Source organism: Terrapene carolina, unplaced genomic scaffold (genome assembly GCF_002925995.2).
Source record: "Terrapene carolina triunguis isolate 2854851 unplaced genomic scaffold, T_m_triunguis-2.0 Scaffold69, whole genome shotgun sequence".
Lineage (NCBI taxonomy): Eukaryota > Metazoa > Chordata > Testudines > Emydidae > Terrapene > Terrapene triunguis.
This window is the reverse complement of record NW_020664420.1, coordinates 34,059,380-34,082,836: the sequence shown is the minus strand read 5'-3', so window position 1 is coordinate 34,082,836 and position 23,457 is coordinate 34,059,380. Positions and strand designations below refer to the sequence as shown.

At 41.3% G+C, this 23,457-nt stretch overlaps 1 long non-coding RNA gene across 2 annotated transcripts in view; it reads left to right on the top strand.

Annotated features, from left to right (window-relative positions):
- Positions 1-334: 334 nt before the first annotated feature.
- Positions 335-23,457, top strand: part of LOC112113169 — a 37,912-nt gene continuing 14,789 nt past the window's right edge. The window contains exon 1 of one of the 2 annotated variants that reach the window (XR_002908676.3): positions 335-616. This is a non-coding gene — a long non-coding RNA (uncharacterized LOC112113169). Of the gene's footprint in view, positions 617-13,640; positions 13,716-23,457 lie in introns of those variants that run through there. The other variant, XR_002908677.2, reaches the window with a different exon arrangement.

The window sequence follows — 23,457 nt, the reverse complement described above, 5'->3', positions numbered from 1 at the left end:
CAGTCCCCCGACCGCGGCGCTGAAGAGTCACTTCCTGCCCCGGGCACAGCCACCGACGGCGAGTCCGCAGCGCCCACCCAGCAGCCCCCCGCCCCCTGCCGCCCGGCCCAGGCTGCCTCCTCCCCGCTCTAGGCCAGCTCGGCGCGCCGAACCCGCCCCGCCCGCTTATTGTCCTATAGCGACTGCCGCATGCAGCCCAGCCCCGCCCGCCCCGCGCCGCCAACCGCCGCCAGGGGCGCGAGGCGAAGAACGAAAAGCTCCTTCCTCACCTGCCCCTTCCTCTGCCCGCTCCCCGCGCCCGGGCGGCTGCAGGGGGAGCCGCGAGTAGCCGAGCACGCCACAGCCAGGGGCGCCCGCGATACACGAGGCGGCAGCACCGCCACCCAGCCAGGGGGAGACTCTGCAGCGCCGCCGGGAGGGAAGGGCGGACGCGCCTCGCTCTCACACTCCCTCCCCCTGGCCGCTAGGGGAGAACCCGCCTGCCTCACCCCAGAACTAGACAAGTCTGAAGCTGAGTGCGAGCGGCGGCGGGTCACAGCCAATCCGGAGCCAGAACCTCGAGAGGGGCGGCCATCCCCAGCCAATCACTGCGCTCCGCGAGCGAGGCCTCAGCAAGGTGCGTTGCGTGAAACAGGGAAGTGGGAGAGCGAGGAACGCGCGAGGGAGGGGGTAGGGGAAGGGCGTGGGGAAGCGGTAGCAGTGCACGAAAAGGTAGGAGAGAGAGGAGGAGGAGGAGGAAGACGAAGAGGAGGGGGAGGGAAGTGAAGGGGAATAAAGTAGCCGAGAAAAGGCTTGACCTAGGTCAGTGTAACGTTCGCGTTTCTCTCGTTACACCCCAAATGCTGCAGCAGCTGCAGCCTTTAGCACGCTACAGTTCTCTGTGTATAAAAAAGCAACAGCTCTTAGTTGTTGGTGCCCTTTTTCTTCCTCGTTAAGCAATCGCCACGTGGTTTCGCTGTCTGTTTTTTCTAGGGTAAAGGTATAACTATTTTATTCTGCTTTTTGGCAGAGTTAATGCAATGAAGGGTGCGGTGGCTCATTTTTCTTTTTAAGGAAAGGTGTCAGTTGTTTAGACAAACTCAAGCTGGATTCTGCAATGACAGTTGTTTCCTTAGGTGTAAGCAGCTCAGCATCATAATTTATTAATTGCACATATTACAGTCAGTCCTGTGCCAGGCTTTTGTTCTCTTGCATTCATAACAACCTTGTTAGTTATCACTCCAATGTACCATTTACCTCCAGTATTTTTATGGGGGAGTAGGGCGAATAGGGCACAGTGCCACCTGGGGAGTTTCCAAAAGATTAAAAAAAAATGTTTGTGTGTTCTTTTAAAGGACTTAAATGCTAATAATAGTACCATGTTATAGTTGGGATGTTGCACACAAAACTAGGAAATTCAGAGTAGTATTTTCAACTGAAACATTTGATCCCCATCTGTATAAGTAACATTTTACTGAATGTGCTATTAACTTTAATGTTTCATAACATGTAAGTGTATGTGAAATGTGGCTAGCAGATTTGTTGTGTGTCACATGATTTATTCATCTGTGTATGTTAAATCTCAACAATATGTGGTGGTAGTAACTGTTTTTGCATTTTGTATCCTTAGTTGTTTTTAAATGTTTCAGTGAATCTGTTGCTTATGTAAAATGCCAGATTGACAATTCTGGAGTCTGAAGTTCTGCTAAGCCACAGGACACCGCACTAGTAACAGCAGGGCAGAGTTCCACATGCTGGTCACCTTATGTTCCTTAATCATGTTCTGAAGGGACCACTTCTAAGGATGATGTTTTCATGCCCATTTAATCCTTGGCCACTCCAGTGGGACTGCAAGCAAATGTGCCAGTAGGAATGGTGATTCTGTATATTAATATGTGCCCATTAAGAACTGGACTAAACCCAAACTCTTTATGTAGGGTACTGAACAGCCATCAGATAATAATGATTTCTGGTCGCTAACAGCCTACACCTGATTTCAGCACACACCTATGCCATATCTACATGACTAAAGACGTATGCCAGTATAATTACGTTGCTCAGGGGTGTGGGAAAAATCATGTGGATCGGGGTGTGGGTATGGACATGACTACCCCTCTCGCGGAGGTGGTTTAACTACACCAATGGGATAAGCTCTTCCATCAGCATAGTAGCATCTTCACTAAAGCGCTACAGGCAGCTGCACTCCTGTAGCACTGTACATGAAGACAGGTTCCTAGAAGTGAAAAGTTCTATATACCATTGCCATTCCCCTGAGATTGATCATTAGGTCAATTACCACTTCAGTTCAAGAGCATTACTGTTACCATTCAGTTCACTGACAGGTTTTGGGTGAGAGTAGTTTAGTTGAGAATTAAGTGCAGATGATCATATTTAAATAAATGCACATAAGTTTGACTATGCCTTCAACTGTTTATTTGACTATTTTCATATATATGGGAATTAAATATTTTTCTATCATGTTCAATTATTTAAATATAGAAACTCGTACACTTTTATTAGAACAATAATGTATTAGACTATTTTCACTCACTTATTGCTCCTATATTTTTCTCAGATAATCCCCTCCTTCTCAGTTTAATAAAGCACACATACCTACCTGAGAACAACTATGCCAAATTTTAAACTTTTAAATAAAAGCACTGGAACCATCAGAGTCGGAAGAGGTCTTACATATTTTTCCAAACCATGAAACCACTATCGTTTTCTCATGCTCATATGAGTCATTTTCTTCAAAACAACTCACCTTTGGGCTAGAATCAACTATGACAAACTTCGGCCCCCAAAGTTAAAAATAGAGACTTTGAATCAAAGTACCTCTTGACTCATCAGCATAGTGTCACTACAGTGGTACCTGTAGACAAGTTTCTCATCCCATGTGAACTGTTGAGAGTTCCTACCCAGTATCCAGCAATGCAAGTAATGTTATCACAAGATGGTAATTTCCCAGTGATGTCCTCCTTTTTTTCTCTCCATGAACTCTTTCAGGCACTTGCTTTATGCATGAGATTACCATACCCTTTGTTTAGTGCAGATTACTCTTTAGCAATGTTTGTTGTGAATTGCCTAATGCATCTACTAATGCAGCTGGAATAATAGATGGGTGTGGGAAATTCCCTGTGGCTGTTGTTCCCATACAACATCTAGTATAGTCAGTTTTAGTTTGTGTAAAATTTTGTTTTATTTATGGTATTAGCCATCCCAAACCAAACAATGTAGCCCCAGATTAAAAGAAAATAGTTAGCCTACAGCTCCTCATGACGTTTTATTAGACAAGATAAAACTATATATACAAATTAAGAAAATGCCAAAAGTTATTCTAGGGATTTAAAAGGGCTATAAATACCAAGACACTGTTTAGAATGATTATAACTTCAGGAAATGTCAAATGTGGTGGGATTCCTTACTATAGTGTAAATAAATCCTATAACTTCAACTTCATAATTATTTTTGTTAAAAATAAAGAATTATCAATAAAAGTAAGGCAATGCTAAAGTTATGTGAAACATAAGTACCGCTGAGACAAACTGAGTGATGTCTCTCAAAATGAATTATGTACATTTAATAGATGCTCTTGCCATAAGGGACTTGCAATCTAAGACCCTGCTCCTCCACACACTTACGTGCAATGTCTCAGACCATCCATGAGCTTTTCTTTATGAGAATATCCCATACTCTGACCCATAAAATATTATCAGAGGATTCATTTCTCTTCCAAAATTCCACCTGAGCACAACTTGATTCTATCAGTTGTTGAAACAATTTTGTATTATAAAGAGAATATTATAGCTCTTTTAATCCAGGAGACACAGACACACTATGCATAGATCAATGGGTAATTTTGCTTTTATATGATATTATGTTTAAAGAGTTACTTCTTAAGGTTTCTAAATCTTCAAGATAGAAGATCTAGCATAATCAGACTAAAACTCATTTAACCATTGTTCCTTGTGTTCTGGGCAGTACTTGTCAATGTTAGGAATTCCCTACTTATTTAGTTTTCAGATGAAATTTAGAACCTAATAAGTACCTAACAATACTAGTCAGCAGCTGTTTTCAGTTGGAGAAGATTGAAAATTTCGACCTCTTATGACAGCAAGTGCGTAGACTCTAAAGAGATATTTTGTAATTTGGTGAATGCAACTTGTCAGTGATGAAAAATCTCAAAGTTAGTATGATACTAGTTTAGAAACATCAGTTTTAAGTATAATTAAAATTTGGTTAGAATACTTCTATGTGGTATATACTGGTTGTAAGTTATTATGCAATCACTTACAGCTTAGGGGTAATAAACATTATGGTTAAAAGGAAATACCAACACAGCATTACTTATACAATACTCTTACTTCCCTATACTTAAAACAGCTCTGAAAACAAAACAAAAATTCAATGTTTAAACCATTTCTAGCTTTAAAATTGTTGGGGGGGGGTTTCCTCCCAACATTTATATTTAATTTTCCAAATGGAGACAAATTTAACAAAAAATGCAGCTACCAGGGATTACCTATTAGAACATGTTTAGACCAAAGTAGATTACAGGAACCTCAGACAAATATGTAGAGTAATTTAACACCATACAGAGCAATAGCTTGAAAGAGGAGAAAGGAAATTTCATGCCAACAATTTATCCAGTCATGCAGAATCATCTATGCATGCAAGTAGCTCAGTAATGAGGATAATGAGGCAAGCCTCTAAATTATATACACTGTGTCAGAGAATTTGGTGAACAGTGTTTGACTAGCATGGTAGAACATATACCTGTTCCTCTATAGTCTCAAATATTTTCTATCATGACAATGTCCTGCACTTTACTATCCACTAACATGGGCAACCTTTAGGCAAATAGAGCATAGCAGCATTAGGAAGGAGCCTTCCCATTTTAATCCCAAAGGAACAGTGCCATATGACTGGGCAATCACAGAGAGATTATGCACATACCTCAGTCAAGTTTCTTGGTATTCAGTATGAAACCCAGTCCAAGTCACTTATTATTCTCCAGAGAGTCAATGAGTCACTGCACTTTGACATTCAGAATCCTTCATATCACATGGTAAGGAAAGCAGGAGACGTTATCTACTGATTCCCCAACAAGCTAAGAGTACTGACTACTGAAACATACTGTGTAAGTGCTATTTATTCTGGTAGTTAGTCACCAGACAATGACAAAGCTGTAAAACATGCCATGGGCCTTTGCTGACATTTGGCAATTACTTCTTTAGGGCCCAATCCTGCAATACATACAATATGTGGAGGTCAGTGGGACTACTCATGTGCCTAGAGACATCGCTCCTACCCTGTTTCCCCGAAAATAAGACCTACTTCCAGTTTTGCCTCTCGCTGTAATATAAGGCATCCCCCCGAAAATAAGACCTCCCCGATAATAAGGCCACCCCGGAATATAAGGCCCCGAAGCTCCAGGAAAAATAAGACCTCCCCTGAAAATAAGACCTAGCGCATCTTTGGGAGCAAAAATTAATATAAGACACTGTCTTATTTTCGGGGAAACAGGGTAAGTGAAGACACTTATTTAAAGAAGTCTAATGCCTAGATATTCTAGATATTAGATTTCAGCGTAGAGCGGGGTCGGCAACCTATGGCGCTGATTTTTGATGGCACGCGGCGGCGGGCTGAGCGGCTCAGCCCACTGCCGCTCTGGGGTTCCGGCTGCTGCCCCGTTGCCAGCCAGGGTCCCGGCCGCCGGCCCCACTCAGCGCCCGCTGCCGGCCTGGGGACCCCCAAGGAACCCCAGGCTGGCAGCGGGCTGAGCAGGCCGGCGGCTGAGACCCCGGCTGGCAGGAGCCAGCGGCCGGAACCCCAGAGTGATGGCGGGCTGAGCCGCTCAGCCCGTTGCCGGCCTGGGGTTCCATTCACCCAGCCGGCAGCGGGCTGAGCGGGGCCGGCAGGGGGCTCAGTGGCTCAGTCCGCTGCCAGTCTGGGATGCCTGCAGCACTCAGCCTGCTGCCGGTCTGGGGTTCCGGATACCGGCCCTGCTCAGCCCGCTGCCGGTCTGGGTGAATGGAACCCCAGGCTGGCAGCAGGCTGAGTGGTGCCAGCGGCCGGGACCTCAGACCGGCTGCAGACTGAGCTGCTCAGCCCGTTGCCAGTCTGAGGTCCCGGCCACCGGTCCCGCTCAGCCCGCTGCTGGTCTGAGGTCCCGGCCACCAGCCCCACTCAGCCTGCTCAGCCCAGACCGGCAGTGGGCTGAGCAGGGTCTGGGATCCTTGTCTGGGGTTCCAGCCACCAGCCCCGCTCAGCCCGCTGCCAGTCTGGGGTTCTGGCTGCCAGCTCCTGCCAGCCGGGATCCCGGCCGCCAGCCCCCATCAGCCCGCTACCAGCCTGGGGTTCTGCTCACCCAGGACGGCAGGAGGCTGAGCGGGGCCGGCGGCTGGGACCCCGACTGGCAAGGGGCCGGCAGCCGGAACCCCAGACTGGCAGCAGGCTGAGTGCTGCCGGCTCTCCAGACTGGCAGCGGACTGAGCCACTCAGCCCCCCGCTGGCTCCGCTCAGCCCACTGCCGGCTGAGTGAATGGAACCCCAGGCCGGCAGCGGGCTGAGCAGGGCCAGTGGCTGGACCCCAGACCGGCAGTCCGCTGAGCGGGGCTGGTGGCTGGAACCCCAGACAAGGATCCCAGGCAAGGATCACACTAAATTGATAAGATCTGCATTTTAATTTTATTTTAAATGAAGCTTCTTAAATATTTATAAACCTTATTTACTTTAAATATAACAATAGTTTATTTATATAATATAGACATAGAGAGAGACCTTCTACAAACATTAAAATGTATTACTGGTACGGGAAACCTTAAATTACAGTGAACTTGGCACACCACTTCTGAAAGGTTGCCGACCCCTGGCGTAGAGTGAACAGTGAACTGTTCCAGCCATGAATACAAACCCCTGGAATTGGGCTGCCAGTGGGATGGAGATAGTGTCTCACTCCACAGCACTAGATGACAGGACCACAATTAAAATGGCTCATCACTGTGTGCTAGAATTCTGTGATTGCAAATCAGTGGAATAAATTTAATGGTTCGGTGGGGTAGTATTGTAGAGCTGGGCTTGGAAAGATATTTTAGATTTTATCAATGTTCATGGGTAACATGCATGTTTGTTTGCAGTATGGCAAATCTGAGATGGGCAAAAGAATCCAGTTATACAAATACCTTGAAGCCGTTTTTCCACGGCTCTCCAATACTCCTCTAAGATATGACTCTTGAGTAAGTCCTATTGTGATTTCTAACTCACACACCCCTTCAGTCCTGCTATGTTAACTGTAGCCCTGGCAGCTTTGTGATGATTGGGCTACATCCACCACTGAATTCAAAAGTCACATGCTTTAAGGCTTACATGATTTACAGTACAATACTTACATCAGAGCACTGAAGATTTTAACTCAGTGGGAGCCAGGGACTATCAGAGGCTGCCAGAGCTGCTGGGTTCTGCAATCAGTTCTTTCAAAATATAGAGGATACAGGTGTGTCTGGGATGTTTATGATGGAGGAAGAAGCAGGTCTGTTGGGAAAGTCATGGGGAGGAAGGAAGATGGCGCAGGTGGGGTTAGGAGCTGGCAGTGCCCCATCCAACAGGAGCAGAACCATAGGTAAGGTTTAGGGTCAGTTTGTTTTGGGGGGATAGCCAAAGATTCAGGACAGTTCTGAACTTCTTTGCCTAAGACCCCATTTAAACATAGGGCTTGACTGTGAATTTCTATTTGTCCTAGGCAGTTCCTTTTTTTGGCCGTTTCAGTTCAGTGTTAATGGTTGTGTGTAAAATAATTCTACATATAGGCAGGTCATAAACCTCAGGAAAACAGGGTTTATAATAGAAGTGCCATGGTGCAAAGATCTGTTCTGTGGTACAGTATTTACATGGCCTAACATTTCCCATTAAAACTCTTGTTTATGGAAGACCCACCTGTTCTGGCTCTCAGTTGGCACCCAGGACGTCAGCAGAACTGTTGATCAGGACAAACTAGTGCTTCTAATGCCATTAAGCAGAACAATTTAGAGTGTAGCAGTGCGGTGTTTTTAAGCAGTGGTATCTCTGCTCTCTCATGGAACAAGTTATTTTAATTAAAGTAGTCCTAGTGGCACAGGAGCTATTGAAAGAAAACATGTCACTAGTTATAACTTTCAAACAAACTGACATTTGATTGGATCTATACAACGGAGGTATTTCCAAAACAAACAAAATATGCCAGCATTGAAGTATTTATGCTACATTAGATAAGTTTGTTTAATTAAGACGCACTATAAACCTTGACATTTGCTTTGACACATTTAGATATTTTAATCTTTTTTCTATCTCCCATGGTCACAGTCTCTCACTTAATCTTGTTTTAGAGACAAAGGATGGTTTTGTGGTTAAGGTACTGGACCAAGATTTAGGAGAACTAGGCTGTAAACCTGGCTCTGCCATGGAATTTATCTATATAGAATCTTGGGCAAGTCACTGGATCAATCTGTACGCTATTATCCTTCTGTAAAATGGGAAAAATAATAATTCTTGTCTTCTCTATTTAGATTGTAATCTCTTTGGGACAGCAACTGTCTTTTATTAAGTGTTTATTATTTAGTGCTACTGTAACACAGTTTTTTTAAAATATAATGTAACATCACGTTAATGCCATGAGCAGCAGTTAAACTCTTCCTGATCATGTGCCAATAGCTGATGAAATGTTGTAGGAAACATGACTGACAGAGACAGCTTGGTTACCCTGCATGGGGTTAAATTTGACATTTGGAAGAAAAATCAGTTTCAGCAGCAAGCCAGATCAAGACATGCCTTCCATAGCTAGTGCTGCCCACTGGGTACTAATTATGTCATTGATATAGCATGACTGTTCTGCTGTAGAGTGTGATAGCTGCATGTCACCAGGCTGTGTTTCTCCCCAGCTCCAAAGCATGTGCTGCCACACCCGGTCATTTGCAAGGAGATTTATTGACTTACAGAGGCTAACAAACAAACAAATAGGGGGGAAAAAGTCTAAACTTAGCAAAACAAACAGAAAAAAAATCTCAGCTTAGCCTCAGGGCCACCTCTCCCAAGGGTTTCTAGCACACCTGTTCCTGGTAACTTCCCAGTTTCCATCAGCTCTGCTCCCACCCTGAAGCAGCCACCCCAGTGCTACTTCTTTGAGCCCCTTGCTCTAGGGACCCAGCACAGGCATTAGCTCTGCTCCAGTGTGGCTTTCCCTCCCCATTAGCAGCCCTTTATAGGCCCTCTGTAGGTACCCCCGCCCCCTTTAATTGGCTAGATTGGGCTCACCTGCTCTGGTCCAGGGGGAATGGGTCCAGCCTCCCTGTGACACTGCCCCTTGTTTGAACTTCTGATGAACAAGTCATTCAGAGTGGCCTATTGACATCAAGGCTACCAAGCTTCTCCTCCTCCTCATTTGGGCTGCAAAGAACAGGTGCCTAGCGAAGTCATCACATATATCAGCCAACTTGCCTTAATTGTCCCAATGGGGTACTCTTATTTATAGGAAGCTCACCTTGACATATGTTACGTTTCACTATAGTTCTCCTCCCTTACCCCTTATCCGTGCTTTACTTAAATCATAATTCATTACCTAAATCTGCTTCACAAAATATGGGAACTTCATAAAGACCAGTAACATCATCTACCAACTAACTAGTCGCAGGAATCCAAAATAATTCCTACTTCATAAAGCAAGTGCAAGCAGTACACAGAAATATATAGAACCTTTGCAGGGTTTGAAAGAAAAAAATACTTATTCCAGAATACTAAAAGGTATTTGATATTTAGGAAGTTTCCACAGTTACATTGATGGCACTTTAAATTGTTTATGTCACTGCTTGACCGAAAGGAGCAAATTATCTGGATAGGTTAAACTACTAGAAATAATCAGTCTGCTTACAATTTCAAATGAACTGGTAGTCATGGTGGGAAATTTTTCAAAGATGTTCCTAGAAGACAAGGGCCAAGGGTTGTGTAACTGCTGTATTCAGCCCAAGAACCCCCAAGAAAGTTGTTTTTGAGTCAGGTAGAATTTCTCCTGAGGACTCCGATTGCCAAGCAACCCTCAGACCCCCCTCCAACGCAGTTGAGGGCAAAATCAAGACCATAATTTGGCCCTACTGCCTATGAAGGTGGAGTCTCATCCCTAAGATGAATTTCCTTCCTATATTTCTAAGTTAAAACACTAGAAACTTCAGGAGTCTTATAAAATCTGTAAGTGCAGTTTGTGTAATTGTCTTTCCACCCTCAGCCATGGCTGACATTGCCAAGAGTTCAGAACAGTTCTGCTGAATGCTGCTGTACCTGTTCCTGTTTCCATGGAAATGGACATTGGCTAAAGTAAGATAAAAGCTTTAAAGTAATTATCAATACAATTAACATTTTTACCTCTTAGGAATATTTTTTTCAGCTAACCAGTGTGACCAGCCAATTCAGACTCATCAATACAGCAATTAGTGTCTAAAGAGGCATCAGTTAATCTGATCAATGTGAAAATGACACAAGAAAGAAAAGCACTGTTAGAACTGGAACAGCAGAACCCTGTGGCTTTCTTTTCCCTACTTATTACTAATAAGAAGCTCTTCTCCTTTGCTATGATGATTCACTGTTTCAATTTCACCCTTGATTTATGCAGTGTCAAGAGAAAGGGGGCTAGAATCAAGGATATTCCATTATTCCCCCAATGGCTCAATAAAGTTTGGAGAGGGAACTAAAAAAGGAAAAAATCTTTTTCAAGCAACAGTATTTTGCTTATGTTGTAATTGGCTGATATATTTCATTTATCAGACTAAATCCTGTCCATAATAGCATCATACAGTGATTCAATATTAATATCTATATTTTGAGTGTATCATTGACACATGCAAGAAATACATTAATTAGTAATGTCACTCATTAACTAAAATCAGTAGTATCAATTTATACAATTGTGACTTTTCAAAAGATGTTAAAGTCCTCTGCTTCCCCAGCAACCTTCCACTGGGGTGACTTTACATTTTAGTTTTAGTTCTCCATAGTGACACAGATGTCTTAAGCTCCTGCCCAAGAGAAGACAGGAAGGTATTGTTTCAGAATAAGAAATGCTAAAGTGTAGCCTATTCTTTTAAGGATATGATAATTAAAATTAGGAATACTAAGAGTCATATCCAGTCTGATTTCAGCTAAAAAAAACAACCAACCAAACAAAAAACCACCGATAACAACCACCACCACAAAGAAAGCAGCCAATACTCCTCCATTTTATCAACAACAGAAATCCTGGACCTTTTTTCTCTTTTTAACTGAACTCTCTGGGATTTAACTTTTCAAAAGGAAAGTTGTCATGGACACATCCCATCTGCTTAAAATACAAAGTCAAAAGTCAATAGTCAGTAGACAACATTAATTCACTTTTAAAGTGGAGTTCACATGCATTGATTGGCAAGGTGTTTTTGTCTGCATAATAATAGTTGTTACTTATAACAATATTAAAATATTGTGGAGACAACTCTGAAAGGCTGTTGCTATAGTTATTTAGCAGAATGGAGATGACATTTCATAAATCAGGATAAGATAATGTCCAAAACTGGGTATAGCAATTACAATCTCTAGTCATATACTGCACCACACTCCTGAATAGCTATTTCTTAACTAACCCACAGACATTTCTTTCCTCCACTTTATACAAGCATGGCTACTCACTCGGGGCTGCATGGGGCCTTATAAACGTTGGCCTGCATTGGGAGCAGTGGCAGGATAGAGCTACTGGTGGAAGTCTTCCTGGAGCTCCTCATCATACTCCTATGTCCGTTTGGGACAGCATACTCTTCCCTGTACTCCAGGTGACAGCTGTACTGGTCACTGATTAGGTGGTGGAGCATGGGCTCCCTCTTCCCTGTTCCCTTTGGGGTATCTTGCGCCCTAGAAGATTCAAGGAGGGATGGCATGGAATGACATTGTCCCTTGCCTGGCCACTGCAGAGTGGTGCAAAGGCTGGAGGAAACCTTCTTGCCTCTTCCTGTCAAGCATTTCTGGAGCAGCCAGGCAGAATCTGGACCTCCACAGACACTTGGAGTGTTACTATGACAATATTTAGCTAATAAAGTATCTATCTTTTTTTTTCATGCAGTGGGATTTCCAGGACCCTTTGGGATGGCAAGTTTGTCTGCGTGAGCCCATTTTACTCATTATTATTCCCTTTAGCAAGGCATTTGTCAACATCAGGATGATGTGGTCTGTCCCTAGAGATCCACCAATGTTAAGTAATCTCAGAGGAAGTGTGAGGGGATGGGCTAAGCACTTCCATTAAGGGCAAAAGATCTCTGCGGGAACACAGCTCTGCTTTCTGGATTAAGACATATCTAACGGGCTGGACAGTGTCATTCCAACAGCAAACACTTTGTATGGACTCAAGACATTAGCATATTTTCATGCCAAATTTCAGAAAAGACTGAAATTTTTGTTCACACAGTGACATTAAGAGCCCGGCTTATGCCAATTATACATTTTTAAAAACATGTTGGGGCCCTTCCTATGGGGGAGGAGAGGAAAGAGAGTAGAGAGTCTCCTCCCACTCCTTTGAGCCATTGTGAGGTCTGGAAAAAATGCTGCCCTAATGTTCCCCAACCAAAATTGGGGGACTAGCTAATGTGTCCATTAGCGCTCTATGCCCCAAATGGGGACTCACCATTTGGGGGAAAGGTGTGGGAGTGACAGCATCCAGCAGCAGGAGGAAATTGTCATGCTGCATCTTTCAAAAGGGGGTGTAGTGAATGCTGGAGATTGCCTTTTGCTTCTACAATCATAAAACTTTAAACAAGCTCAAAAGGGCTATTCCTGGCGTCAAGTGCCTCTTGAAGTTTCCACTCTCAAATCCCCCCGATCTCCCCCCACTGAATAGCTCTCATTCCCCAGAGAAGCTTTACCAAGGTAGCCAGTAACAACTTTACCTTTGATCCACAAGACATATGGATAAACTCTTTTGTCCTATTACATCATTAATATATGTGTATATTTGACTATGTCTAATGTACAATTTGTACATGTCAGCGTTGGAATAGTTTGTCCATATGTCTTGTGGGTCTGAGTTACAGCTGGTCAAAATTTCTTGACACACACAACTTTGACAAAATTTTCCATTGCCATTTTGAATTTCAATCACAACAAAACATACTTAAGATTTTGCTGTGTTTGTGAAAGTTTCATCTAATTTTTTGGCCAGCTGTAGAACTGACTGAAACATCTCAATGAGACTTTTCACTGAAGAGTTGCTCGGAGATCAAAAATGATCTGATTTGCATGAAAACATTCACAAAAGTGATGTCCTTTTTTTTTTTTTTTACCAGCTCTAGTCAGAGTTAAGACTATCACTGAAATGTATAAGGTGAATTTTCACACAGCAATAGTATGGCCAGATCCTCAGCTGGGGTAAAGTGGCATAGTTCCATTGAAAGTCAATGGAACAATGCTGCTTTACACTAGCTGAGAGTCTAGCCAATCTCTGTTAACAAAATATATGAATTCTGAGGCTTTGAAGTACCTGTTAATATAGCTTAAGGCTTAGGCTTTTGTTTTAAAAAAAAAAAACAACCTGTAGTGTTTTCATTTTGTGCTGTGTATCAGAGTTAGGTGGACTGTAGCAACCTTAATTGTAAATGAACCAGGTTTATTATTTGTATTGCAATAGCACCTAGGACTCCCAAATCATGGACCAGGACTCCATTGTGCTAGCGGCTGTACAGGCATAGAACAAAAAGGTATGTGGGTATTCATTCTTAGCTAAAAAAGTTTAAAATGCAGTTGTCTCAAACAAAGTCATTTCTCACGGGCTGAATGGAGAAGTAGCCAGAACTACCCCCTCACCCTTTACAAGCAGCCCGGTGAGGTCAGAATTGAAACTCATTGTCATGGGGCTGCCACTGCTGCTACTTGTAAACAGTGTGCAATGCAATTCATCCCTATGTAAGATAGCTAAGTGACGGTTTTCCTAGATATGCATAGTTTTAGGAGACATGGGTAGAAGGATAGAGAGCAATTCTTAAGAGTCTAAACTAGATTCAGATAGGGCCCCACATTAAGAAATTAACCTTACATTCATAGGCAAGAGTAGGAAGGTAAATCAGAAAATGATCTCAATCTGCACCCCACAAGTTGAGCAAGTGTTGAAACTACAAGCAGGATGGCACTATGGATGGGTAATTACAAGTGGGAACAGGAAGCTGATTACGGAAGGCTTGTAATCAATAATTATAGAAATCAGATAGCTTTTCCTGTTTTAATTATAAAATCAGATCAATTGAATGTGACTGACCCCAGCAAGATGTTCAGTTATTAAATGTGGCAATATGGAAAGAGACATCTCTGACAAGTAGCGCAGATTAGAACGGTTAAGATATTAGCAGCAAAAGCTTGTAGTTATGCACGTGTGTGTATGCAGGATATAAATATGGGACTGAGGTTAAAAATATTCAGTACTGGTGGGAGAGAGCATGTGGAGGGAATATAGCCTCATTAGAACACTTGTTTGGTTTCCAGAGATATAATAAGATCTTTAATCTTATTTATCCTGGTGTAATGTAATACATCAGATAACCTTCTCCAGTTGTTCCAGGGGCACTGAGTCATAATAAATCTGGTTTGCCTAGTGTGATTAAATGAGGGTAGAGATAGTTCCATTCTTGCTGCCAACTCAGATTTTTGTATTTGGAATTCATGGTATTGAATAAGAAGGCCATGTTGAATGGTCTCTGGATTACAAATACCATGACCTCCTTGGTGCAGGGAGGTAAGTGTCCTCACTGAATTATTCTATATAACAGCTGTCCAAGTTGATTCCTGCAAATTAAAAATAAATTAGAAAGTGAGTATACTTTTCTTGATTGGACTCATAGTAACCCAGTGACTCTCCCTTGTATACAGTATACCTGGTTTAATATGTCAACCAGACTTTGTTAATTTTAGAGCCAGCAGGATTACTAGCTATATTTTGGACTGACCAAATGTTAGGGACATAGAGTTTGTATTCTGTTAAGGAATCTCCTGGAATACCACTCACAGATAGTGAGCTTCACACCAGTATTTATCTTTAGAAGCTATATATAGATTTTCTAACAGCACAGTCTTTCTAATGTACCAGGTTAATTTCTCTGATCAAACATTTTGTCATATAGGCAACAGAATATAAGGGGTACAAGTCTTCATGTGGGTGTGGCTGTAAAAATATTCAGTTCAGTTGTTTCTTGCAAAAACTTTCCTTTGTTTTAGCGACACAAATATATTCTAGAATCTTTTTTAAATGAATAATTTCTTGAGGTAGACCTATTCGTGTTCCAGAAATTAACTCTTTTTCATCAGTAACACATTAGCACTTCTCCTACTAAGTACTTGTATATCTTAGTGTATTTTTCCTTCATTGATTATCTGGTATAATTATATTAAATGCAAAAATAAAATATGCACATTTGTTATTTTACTAGTTTTACACAGTAGAGAACAATCATGTTTATTGTACCCCTTTTTAAAATCAAACTATAAATATTATATTAACCTGTCATTTGAGATTGTGTTCTAGATATCACCAATGTTACTGCTATATAGGCTATTTACTCTCCCTCTAAAATAGCAGCTACATTCTAGGGTAGCACTAGATTAGAATCACTGTTCAGTGATGTTTTTATGGATAACTATGGTGACATTAATAAGTAGCAATTTTGAAACAATGCCACTAGCGCTCACAATGTGAATATTATTACTTCATGATCACTAACATATATACTGCCATTGCAAAAGAAGATGAAACAAAGTGAGAGTTTTATTCTGAACTTCAGTATACATGCAAGGATTTGCTGACCATTGCCAGCTCCACTTAGTAAGGTTGAGAAGACCCTTTCTTTTAAAGGTTTTGGTGTGCCTCATTAAGGTGCAGGCCCTAGTTAGCGATCCAAATTTAGGGTCATTTGATATAGCGACCCCTGAGATGTTGTCCCCCACCAAAACCAGCATTTTTTAAGACTGAGATTCTACCAATGTTTCCTGACGTTCAAACCATAGCTATGATTGGGCTCCAAAGGGTCTAAATCACCAAACACTTAGCCCTGCTTTTGCATGGCACCCACCACCCCTTTGGGGAAGCAATATTGAAAATGTTATTCAACAAAGGATTAAGCTCCACAGATGGGTCAGTGGCTAGGCTTGAACCTTACACTCACATGCCAATGATCACTAACTCCTAAACAAACAAATAAATAATTATCTTTCAATTTTAAAAACTAACAAACCAAAAACCAAACCAAAACCCCAAGGAAATTAACTGACAAAGACTTAGTTCAGAACTAGTGTTGCCCAGTGGCATCTTGTGCCCTTACAGAACATCAAGTTCAGAAAAACTTCAACTTCTGAAAACCAGGAAATAGAATTAAGGTACGCGCCCAGGCAAAATCATCTCTGCCCACTTTGAGCAATGGTGGTTAGGGCCCTCACCATGGATGTGTGAGACCTGGGTTCAAGTCCCCACACCAAATCAGGCAGCATAGGACTTTGAAGGTAGGGCTCTTAGATCCAAGTTGGGCTATTGAGAGTCTTTAATTTTTTGTGAGAAAGGGCTGACCTGAAGGCACCTAACTCTAGGAGAGAATTCACAGCTGAGAATTCCAAGTGGAGATAAGTGCCTCTCTCCAGCCTATTAGTCAGGTGCCTAAGGCCCAGATCAGTGAGACATAGGCACCTAAACGCCTTTGTGGCTCTGGGCCCAAGTCCCATCCCTTTCCTTTGTATTTCATTCTTGACTAGTGTAGGTGGCTCCCCACTTGGTTTTCTGCCTCTAAGAATCCTTTTCTTAGGTGCTTTACTCTCTCCATACAATGCATGGGATGCCTTGCACCTAACTCAGGGCTGAGAATTGCACTAGGCAGCAGGGTGCCTAGGTGTGGCTATGTTTGTAGCCACAAAGTATTATTAATAAACCCAGCTGAAGAGACAAGAATTATTATGTTATGCTTTAGAAAAAGAAAGTTATTTTCTAAGTGCTAGAAAGGTTACTTTCATAGATTCTAGGACTGGAAGGGACCTCGAGAGGTCATCGAGTCCAGTCCCCTGCCCGCATGGCAGGACCAAATACTGTCTAGACCATCCCTGATAGACATTTATCTAACCTACTCTTAAATATCTCCAGAGATGGAGATTCCACAACCTCCCTAGGCAATTTATTCCAGTGTTTAACCACCCTGACAGTTAGGAACTTTTTCCTAATGTCCAACCTAGACCTCCCTTGCTGCAGTTTAAGCCCATTGCTTCTTGTTCTATCCTCAGAGGCTAAGGTGAACAAGTTTTCTCCCTCCTCCTTATGACACCCTTTTAGATACCTGAAAACTGCTATCATGTCCCCTCTCAGTCTTCTCTTTTCCAAACTAAACAAACCCAATTCTTTCAGCCTTGCTTCATAGGTCATGTTCTCAAGACCTTTAATCATTCTTGTTGCTCTTCTCTGGACCCTTTCCAATTTCTCCACATCTTTCTTGAAATGCGGTGCCCAGAACTGGACACAATACTCCAGCTGAGGCCTAACCAGAGCAGAGTAGAGCGGAAGAATGACTTCTCGTGTCTTGCTCACAACACACCTGTTAATACATCCCAGAATCACGTTTGCTTTTTTTGCAACAGCATCACATTGTTGACTCATATTTAGCTTGTGGTCCACTATAACCCCTAGATCCCTTTCTGCCGTACTCCTTCCTAGACAGTCTCTTCCCATTCTGTATGTGTGAAACTGATTTTTTCTTCCTAAGTGGAGCACTTTGCATTTGTCTTTGTTAAACTTCATCCTGTTTAACTCAGACCATTTCTCCAATTTGTCCAGATCATTTTGAATTATGACCCTGTCCTCCAAAGCAGTTGCAATCCCTCCCAGTTTGGTATCATCCGCAAACTTAATAATCGTACTTTCTATACCAATATCTAAGTCGTTAATGAAGATATTGAACAGAGCCGGTCCCAAAACAGACCCCTGCGGAACCCCACTCGTTATGCCTTTCCAGCAGGATTGGGAACCATTAATAACAACTCTCTGAGTACGGTTATCCAGCCAGTTATGCACCCACCTTATAGTAGCCCCATCTAAATTGTATTTGCCTAGTTTGTCGATAAGAATATCATGCGAGACCGTATCAAATGCCTTACTAAAGTCTAGGTATACCACATCCACAGCTTCTCCCTTATCCACAAGACTCGTTATCCTATCGAAGAAAGCTATCAGATTGGTTTGACATGATTTGTTCTTTACAAATCCATGCTGGCTGTTCCCTATCACCTTACCACCTTCCAAGTGTTTGCAGATGATTTCCTTAATTACTTGCTCCATTATCTTCCCTGGCACAGAAGTTAAACTAACTGGTCTGTAGTTTCCTGGGTTGTTTTTATTTCCCTTTTTATAGATGGGCACTATATTTGCCCTTTTCCAGTCTTCTGGAATCTCTCCCGTCTCCCATGATTTTCCAAAGATAATAGCTAGAGGCTCAGATACCTCCTCTATTAGCTCCTTGAGTATTCTAGGATGCATTTCATCAGGCCCTGGTGACTTGCAGGCATCTAACTTTTCTAAGTGATTTTTAACTTGTTCTTTTTTTATTTTATCTGCTAAACCTACCCCCTTCCCATTAGCATTCACTAGGTTAGGCATTCCTTCAGACTTCTCGGTGAAGACCGAAACAAAGAAGTCATTAAGCATCTCTGCCATTTCCAAGTTTCCTGTTACTGTTTCTCCCTCTTCACTAAGCAGTGGGCCTACCCTGTCTTTGGTCTTCCTCTTGCTTCTAATGTATTGATAAAAAGTCTTCTTGTTCCCCTTTATTCCCTTAGCTAGTTTGAGCTCATTTTGTGCCTTTGCCTTTCTAATCTTGCCCCTGCATTCCTGTGTTGTTTGCCTATATTCATCCTTTGTAATCTGTCCTAGTTTCCATTTTTTATATGACTCCTTTTTATTTTTTAGATCATGCAAGATCTCGTGGTTAAGCCAAGGTGGTCTTTTGCCACATTTTCTATCTTTCCTAACCAGCGGAATAGCTTGCTTTTGGGCCCTTAATAGTGTCCCTTTGAAAAACTGCCAGCTCTTCTCAGTTGTTTTTCCCCTCAGTCTTGATTCCCATGGGACCTTACCTATCAGCTCTCTGAGCTTACCAAAATCCGCCTTCCTGAAATCCATTGTCTCTATTTTGCTGTTCTCCCTTCTACCCTTCCTTAGAATTGCAAACTCTATGATTTCATGATCACTTTCACCCAAGCTGCCTTCTACTTTCAAATTCTCAACGAGTTCCTCCCTATTTGTTAAAATCAAGTCTAGAACAGCTTCACCCCTAGTAGCTTTTTCAACCTTCTGAAATAAAAAGTTGTCTGCAATGCAGTCCAAGAATTTGTTGGATAGTCTGTGCCCCGCTGTGTTATTTTCCCAACATATATCCGGATAGTTGAAGTCCCCCATCACCACCAAATCTTGGGCTTTGGATGATTTTGTTAGTTGTTTAAAAAAAGCCTCATCCACCTCTTCCACCTGGTTAGGTGGCCTGTAGTAGACTCCTAGCATGACATCACCCTTGTTTTTTACCCCTTTTAGCCTAACCCAGAGACTCTCAACACTTCCGTCTCCTATGTCCATCTCTACCTCAGTCCAAGTGTGTACATTTTTAATATATAAGGCAACACCTCCTCCCTTTTTCCCCTGTCTATCCTTCCTGAGCAAGCTGTATCCATCCACACCAACATTCCAATCATGTGTATTATCCCACCAAGTTGCAGTGAAACTTTAAATCCCTTCTTCCCCAACTGCTAACAAAATAAGCAGCACTTTTACAAATATAACATACAACTTAACAGGCAGGATCCAAATGCTTTGACAGTGTCCTTATAATCTAAATTAAATGTGAATTTGGAAATATTAATTTCAACTGCTGTCCATTCTTAACACTTCTTTAAATACACTGCAGTCCTTCAGCTGATCAAACTAATGACAGGCTAAAGGAAGTATATTGTTCAAAGGTGTGTTGTTGCTAATAATAAAAGTCTATTTGCAGGAAGTGTACAGAGACAGCTCTCAAACACAGGAGGAACTCATGCAATTATCCAATTATTGACAAAGCCATATGCGAGGACCAAATCTAATTAAAAATCAAGAACAAGACTACACTCTCGCATTATATTCTCTTCCAAGATAAAGCAATTCTGTCCTATTAAACATAGATAGCAAGTTGGGATGTTCCTATTGTAATCCTTCCCTATTATGATCCTCAATGATAACTTTCCCAGAACACGTAGAACAGGGGAGTGGCAGTTTTATGAGTAAAGCAAATATCTACAACTCACAAACCTCTTGTGTAATTGACTTTGGCTCGGCACTGAGCACAATACAGCATGAATCAGATTATTTACATTTACATTGGTCTTCCTTTTTAATGAAACATATCACATAACTAAACAACTTCTGAAACATCCTTAACCATCATGAGGTAATAATCTGGAAAGGTTTAATTTTCCACAATGTGCATTGATCAATGATAATGGGCTCTGCTCCTTACTAAACCCTGGGGAAAAAAATCAGCATCAGTTTTAAATATTTTAGGAAGCTTTCTTGATAACTAAACACTTCCTAGGCTAAGCGAGGCATTGTGGGTTTCACTTACCTATTCCTTTGTGGATCACGTTCATGCAGTTTGAAAATGTAGGTTATTAAGGGCCAGATCCTCAAAGGAAGTTGATGGAAGTTAGGAGCCTGAATACCTTTGAGAATCTGTCCCTAAGTCACAGAATTGGGACCATGGTGATCAGAGATCTGTTCTGTGTAAATACCAGTCACTACAAATCTCAGACAACCTTTTAAAAGAAATGTATTTAATCATTAAATTCTTGATTTAGAAAAAATGCACATGCTGAGCTACTGTTAGCTCTGTAATCTGATCACTCAGGTGAAACGAGCAGGTTTACCTAGTCTTAACAATAGTAAAGAAATCATTATACAATGTTTAAAGGTAGAAATATTTATCTTGAGGTAATAGCTTTGATCATACTATTAAACTCAGCCTTCACGTCCACAGGAATTTTCCCAGGGGTTGCCAATGAAGGATGTTATGCAAGACAGATGCCCCTTGACTATGGACCCTCAACAGGATATTTACTCCTTTTATCCCCTTCAAAGTCTGCAGCATTGGGGAGGGAGAAGGGATTGGCCCTTAGTAGTTGTTATTTTAAAAGACTAATAATAAAGATGTCAGGAGGGCGGCGTTACCAAAAAGATGACAAGATTACTTACTTGTCCATTCCATTAACAACAGTACCAGACGAGTCAGGTATAGCTATCACTGCCTTTCAGCACTATGGTGGAAAACATTAAGAAGATTGGACCAGACAGAAGGAGGGAAAGAAAAGGAGATGTTAATAACTGCATGAGTGAATATTAAAATAATGAGACATTCAATCTACTGTTAATTCATGTAGGTTAATGCTAGCAGGGGATTCAGGAAGGTTAAAGTTAGAGCCTTTCCTGGTTAAAAATGCCTTTTGCTTACTAAAGAAAATTTCTTATATTCTGTATCAATGGAAATACAAGTGCTGCTTGACTTATCAAGATTATTAGGTCTTGTATCACTCAGATAAAGACAGATAATAAAAAGCCGCAGAAAAGGATTTTCCCCTTCAAACTCTTTAATTAAAAATAAAATTAACAACTGAAATTATGTATCTTTATATAATAACAAATCTAACTAAGTATGGATGTGGAGTGGTGCCTATAACAAATATCAAATGGATAAAAAGCCAGACCATGTACATATGTTGTTTAATTTAAAAGAAGTGATTGTTTCCCTACGGCCTTGCAAACTGATCACAGTTCTGTGTTGTTTTAGTGATTTGCTCTATTATGACATTTATTCAGAACAGGTTAAGCCATATAGATTCTTGTTGTCCTGCTGGATTCATCCATGTTCTTAGGGCTGCTATTTTAGATAGCGTTAACAATAGTAATAGAGCTTTTATAACAGTTTCACAAAATGTTAACGTCATTAACACCAAGGATACACAACTGTGGGATTTGAGAAATAACAATTTCCAACATGTTATTCAGTGTGTATTGTCCAAAAGGCTTATATTAGTTGTCAGGACCATATTACAAGAAAATAGGGGATTTCTTGTAATTCTCATTTATTACGAATGCTGTGCTCTTTTTTGTATATTCTGTCATCAAAGCCTGATGAAATAAAACTTCTATAGATGATACAGGTTGGGAAATATAGTATGTTTTTATAACTTTCAAACAGTGCTTTTGACTCATTTCTGTATTTAAATATTTATTCAAAGGGCAGTAGTGCCTATGAAGTTGCATTGAGTTAGGTTCATTAGTATTTTACGGGTTGCTGGTATAAACCCTTTAACAGGTCTTAGTATCAACTTTTCAATAGGATGCAGTTACTATAGATGTTTGTGAGGACTGAAGTATAAAACTATAGCTTCTGCCCTGCAGGTAGTGCAGTCAGTGCTTATGTGAAATGCATCTTTATTGTTGGGTATGCGAGACCCGCTATTTATGTGCTTTTATGGCAATAGCTTTTTAGGCCAAAACTTGTCCATATTTGGAATGTCGAATCAATTTGTCCTTGTGAAAAGCCTGCGTCTCTCATTATTGACTGTACCCATTAAGTTTTATATTGCATTCAGAAATTGTATTTCTGATCTTGTGCCAGATCTTGGCTGTAACTTGTTTATGGGGATTGTCTATATAACTAATCACTCTTAACAAATAAAGGGGTTAGAAAGATAACAAGGGGCCAAATTTTTCAGCTCCCAGTCGAGTGCATCCTCCAAAATTTAGAGGGTAGACTACTGCTTTTTCATGCACTCCACTTGAATATCTATAAGGAATAGTATCAGAGGGGTAGCCGTGTTAGTCTGTATCTACAAAAACAACAAGGAGTCCGGTGGCACCTTAAAGACTAACCGATATATTTGGGCATAAGCTTTTGTGAGTAAAAAACCCACTTCTTCAGATGCATGGAGTGAAAATTACAGATACAGGTATAAATATATATTGGTACATGAAGAGAAGGGAGTTACCTTACAAGTGGAGAACCAATGTTGAAAGCCAATTCAGTCAGGGTGGATGTGGTCCACTCCCAATAATTGATGAGGAGGTGTCAATGTAATCAGATTATGATCACTGATACCTAAGCAATGACCTCTTCTGTTAAGAAAAGTATCATATATAATTTTTAGAAACTAATGAAGTTTTACTACTGGCTGCTCAAGACTGCCAGTGTATGTCTCCCAAATTGAAGTCCCCCATAGCAGAGTTTTTCTTTACACACAAGAGAGCTAGCATCAACGATATTCATAGAGAATATGTTGTCGTCACAAGATGATGTCCAAGCGGAATCATTTAAACATTTTGATGTATAATCTCAGGCTCTTTAGCGCTATCTTTTGCAGTTGACTTAAAAGACAATGATCTCTATATACCAATATGTG